This window comes from Mastomys coucha, unplaced genomic scaffold (assembly GCF_008632895.1).
Source record: "Mastomys coucha isolate ucsf_1 unplaced genomic scaffold, UCSF_Mcou_1 pScaffold1, whole genome shotgun sequence".
NCBI lineage: Eukaryota > Metazoa > Chordata > Mammalia > Rodentia > Muridae > Mastomys > Mastomys coucha.
In genome coordinates this window covers 16,003,691-16,008,690 of record NW_022196891.1, presented here as the reverse complement: position 1 = coordinate 16,008,690, position 5,000 = coordinate 16,003,691, and the positions used below count along the sequence as shown (strand labels likewise).

The window sequence follows — 5,000 nt, the reverse complement described above, 5'->3', positions numbered from 1 at the left end:
CCTAGCCTAGATCTGGCTCTCCCTCCCTGCTCACACTGGCTCTCCACATAGCCTCTTGCTCCAGAGCGGCCTGGGCCTGGGAAGATCAACTCCCCCTCCCCTTCAGAGAGTGCAACTCTTTGGCCGATGCAGCTGGGCCAGAGCCCCCGCAGATCTCTGCAGATAACATCCGGTACACAGACTAGCTTGTATGTGTGTACCTGTGTGTCCAGGTGCCAGAAGAGGGTGTTGGACCCCCTGGAACTAGAGTTATAAGTTGTGTGAGCCCAAGGTGGGTTCCAGGAACCAAACTCCAGTCCTAGCATTTTTAACTGCTGAGCCATTTCTCCAGCCTCTGGATTTTTTTTTTTTCCCTAAAAAAAAAAAAAAAAAAAAAAAAAAAAAAAAAAAAAAAAAAAAAAACCCCGACACCATAGTTTATATTTTCTGCAGCTTGATTCCCACCCCACCTCTCATTTAGTGGTGCATCCTAGACATTTCCCAGGACAGGAGATAGGGACGTTCCTCTTTCTCTTTAATAGCCCTACACTCTAAACATTCGCTCTTTCATAATTTACAAAACTATTTCTAGTTAGTGGATTTTTTCCAGGTTATTGCATTGTATATAAACACCAAAAAAAAAAAATTCTTGCACACTTTAAATCTCAGCATGTAGGATTTATATCTTTGCCCACAGGATCCATTTCTCCATACATTTGTGTGTGTGGGACTTGCATGTGTGTCAGCACACATCTGTATACAGGTTCACATGTACCTGTGTGTCCCTGCATGCAGAGGTCTCCTAGGTCAACTTCAGGTTTTCCTCAGTCATTCTTCATATCATTCATTGAGGCAGGGACTCTCAGTTGAACCCAGAGCTCAATGATTGGGCTACTCTGGTAAACTAGCTTGCTCTAGGGGATGCCCACCCTGTCTCTGCCTTCTGATCCCTAGAATTTCAGACAGGCTGCCTGGCGTATATATGGATCCTGGGGATCTGAACTCCTGGCCTTACATTTATGAGGCAAGTTCTTAATCCACTGAGCCATTCCACAGCCCTTTCCCACACTCTTCCTATACTCTTTTAGCTTTATACAAGCTGATGTTTTGTTTGCATTTTCTTTTGTTTTTTAAAGATTTATTTATTTATTTTGTGTATGTGAGTACACACTGTAGCTGTACAGATAGTTGTGAGCTTTCATCTGGTTGTTGAGAATTGACTTTTGGGACCTCTGCTCTCTCCACTCCGGCCCAAAGATTTATTTAGTATTATAAGTAAATACACTGTAGCCATCTTCAGCTGTGCCAGAAGAGGGCATCAGATCTCATTATGGGTGGTTGTGAGCCACCGTGTGGTTGCTGGGATTTGAACTCAGGACCTTCGGTAAAGCAGTCAGTGCTCTTACCCGCTGAGCCATCTCACCAGCCCTTGTTCGCATTTTGTTAAGTAGCAGCTGTGCTAGGTGTGGCTCCATATTTAGTAACCATATTTACCTCCCTCCCAGCGAATTACTTCATATTCTGCTTTTTCAAAAAAGTTAGGTGTGGTTGTACGTGCCTGCAGTCTTAGTACTAGGAAGGTGGAGGATCAGACGTTCATGGTCATTGTTATAGCGAGTGTGAGGCCAATCTGAGGTATTTGAAATCCTGTCTCAAAAAGCCCCAAATGGGTCGAGATGAAACCTGCTTTGGATGAGATGTTCCCCGAGGGCGCGGGGCCCTATGTGGACCTGGATGAGGCTGGAGGTAGCACCGGGCTCTTGGTGGACTTGGCAGCCAATGAAAAGGCAGTTCATGCAGACTTTCTTAATGACTTTGAAGACCTCTTTGATGATGATCATGTCCAGTGATGCCACCCAGTCATACATGCTCCACGTCTGTGATATGTCTGGAGTCTCTCGGGACAGGGTCAGCTGATTGTAGACACCATTTGAACATGACTAGAAAGCAGGACCTAGTCAACCAATAGGGGAACTGTCTGAACCAACTGCGTACTGATGTCTTTGGGAGTGCCAGCCTGTGCCCTTGTTTAAATTAATAAAGAGCACCATAACAGGCAAAAAAAAAAAAAAGCCCTAAATGAAAATAAATAAATAAATAGAGTTTAAAATTGAGTTGTTGGCCCCCCGGGCAGACCTTTATACATTGCAGGTGTCATTTGGCAGAATGCTACACTCTTCCTGAGCTTGTCAGTCTCCTGAAATCTCCGCCCTCCATTTCGACTTCTCCGCTTCTCCAGCTGTGCAAGTTCATTTGACCTTTCTTGGGAGTTTGATTTTCTGATTTTTCCCGTCCTTGCTTTCTGTTGGGAACTCCTGCTTGAACCAGTCTGGAAGTTAAGTGATCATCTTCTTCTTTGAGCTTCAGCTTTCTAAGTGAACCTGGGCTTTCCTTGACAACCCTTTTCTTTAATGGCCAAGTCCACAGCCTGCTATAATCCTCCAGGCAGAGCAGTGTGTCTCTGTGTGCGTGTGTGTGTGTGTGTGTGTGTGTGTGTGTGTGTGTGCGCACGCGTGAGCGCTTGTGCTCTCGTGCCCCCTCCCTTCATGTGGGCAAATGCCATGGTATATGAGGAGAACATGCAAGTATCTTTTTTTTTTTAATGTTATTTACTAATTATTCTTTTAACGGATGTTATTTACACCAGTGTGAGTGTATGTCCCAGGTGAGCAGGTGTCCTGAGAGGCCAGAAGAGGATGCTGGACTCCCAGGAGCTGGAGTTAAGGCAGCTGTGAGTTGCCTGACGTGAGCGCTGGGAACTATTCCCTGGAGACAGTAAATGCTTTTTTCTTCAGCCCCAGGGTATCATTTTCTTTTTCTTCCAGATCCTCTCTGCAGGTCTAGCAGCCAACAACGCTGATTCTTACCTGAACTAGTCTTTTTATTTTCTTTAAATTTCTTTATTATCAATGTGTGTGTTTGTGTGTGTATATGCTGTGTATGTGTATGCTGTATATGTGTACTCTATGTGTGTTTGTGTGTGTGTGTGTGTGCATAGTGCCAGGTGGGAGTGTGTGGAGAACAACTTGCAGGCATTGGCTCTGTCCTTCCAGTAGTGCATCTGGGACTAGAACTCAGGATGTCATTTGGGGTGGCTAGTGCCTTTACCCACTGAGCCGCCGCCTCACCCACCTCACCCGCCTCTGAATCAGAAGATGGTTGTAAACACTGGCTTTGTAACTCGTGCACACTGTGCGTTTGCCAGCCTGCCTTGGCTTTCTGCGGTTGAGAGCCCTCCCTTCTCCCCTCTTTCTTGGGTACTTACTATAGGTATGGCTTTATGGGTTCCTATCTCCTTTTCTATGTAGAGGTCATGGACGCTGTTGCTCAGATAACTGTCTGGAGACAGGCTCTCTCTCAACCAGGAACTAGACTAGCTGGCCACTGAGGCCCGAGATCTACCAATCTGCCCCTCTAACCCTGAGATTACAAGCATGCACCCCTACCACTGGCTTTTTCCTTTCAAATTCAGGTCCTCCTGCTTACGGGGCAAGCACTTTCCTGACTCAGCCCCAGATTCTGAATTTTTCAATGATGTGTCTTAACTAGCTTTTCTTTGTTGTAACAAAGTATTTGATGAAAATCAGCTATAAAGAGGAAAAGTGCAGCAGGTGGCGGTGGCGGTGGCGGTGGCAGTGGCGGTGGCAGCCCACGCCTTTCATCCCAGCACTCAGGCAGAGGCAGGGGGAATCTCTGAGCTTGAGGCCAGCCTCAGAGTGAGTTCCAGAATGGTCAGGGCTACACAGAGAAACCCTTCTCTAAAACAACAGCAACGGCAACGAACAAGCAAAGGAGGGGGAGGGAGAGGAGGACAGATTTGGGTCATGGACTCCGAAGCTCGTGGTTGCTTTGATCCTTTGCTTTGGGTCTGAGGTGAGAGGTTGGACATCATGGAGGAGAGCGGGAGCCAATCGGAGCAGTCCAGTGCCTGACAGCAGGGAGGCTCGCTCACTCGCTCGCTCTGTCCCTGTCTCTGTCTCTGCCTCTGTCTCTGTCTCTCTGTGTGCGTGTCTCTCTTTCTGTGTGTGTGCACACGTGTGCATGTGTGTGTGCGCTTTAACATGTCTTCTTTCTGTCTGTCTGTGTTCTCATTTGGATACAGTCTAAAGTTCTCACATTCTCCAGTCATTTCCTGGCTCATTTGTATAGTCAGATAGTAGGGTGGTTTTTTGGTTGTTGTTTTTTTTGTCTTGTTTTTGTTTTGTTTGTTTGTTTGTTTGAAGGCAAAGGCTTTGTCTCTGGAATGGGTTACCTGCAAAAGTAAAAGCAAAATCAGCCACACTAGATGGATTGTGTGTAACCCAAACAGGGAACAGACTTGATCTTTAGAGCCAGGCCAGAGGTGGGTATGTCGGGGGTGACTGAGTGGCACTCGGCTGTCTTCCGTCCTTACCTGATCCTAGCAGGTCAGCTGCAGCTCTGGCCTAAGTGGGAACATCGACTTTGCTCACTTCTGATTCGCACTTAACAGCAACAACAACTAGACCTCATGGCTGGAGAGAAGACGGAGAGGTCAGTAGCGTGGCTTCCCTGCACCCCTGCACCCGTATGGGGGCTCCGAAGCCTGTAACTCCAGCTCCAGGAGATCAGATGCGCCTGCGCTCATGTGCACATATGCCCGCATAATTTAAAGGGGGGCAGGGTCGGGGAGAAAGGCCAGATCTCATGCATCTATTTCTGGCCTCAGGCTCCCTATGCAGCTGAGGGTAAGCTTGAACTAATGATTTTATGTGTGCCTCCACACAAGGTTTATGTGGTGGTGCAGGGGATCAAACCTAGAATGCTGGACAGGCACTGTATGGACTGAGTCACATCGTAGTCCCTGTATTTTTGGACTTGGAGCGAAACAAAGGTTTTGGTCTTCAGTGATTATTATTGGTGATTATCATTGGCAAAGAAATTGACTTTATTTAAGATGGATACAGGCAAACAACAGGAGTAAATGGTCCTAGGCTCACTGGGTAAAGTGTGCCATACAGGCGTGAGGAGCTGAGCACAGATCTCCAGAACTCACTGGGTAA

General features: G+C 47.0%; 1 protein-coding gene and 1 pseudogene across 1 annotated transcript in view; both read left to right on the top strand.

Annotated features, from left to right (window-relative positions):
* Positions 1-5,000, top strand: part of Ralb (RAS like proto-oncogene B) — a 45,503-nt gene that overhangs the window by 14,925 nt on the left and 25,578 nt on the right. The gene's annotated exons all lie outside the window — the stretch shown is intronic.
* On the top strand, positions 1,641-1,910 carry LOC116097783 (annotated as a pseudogene).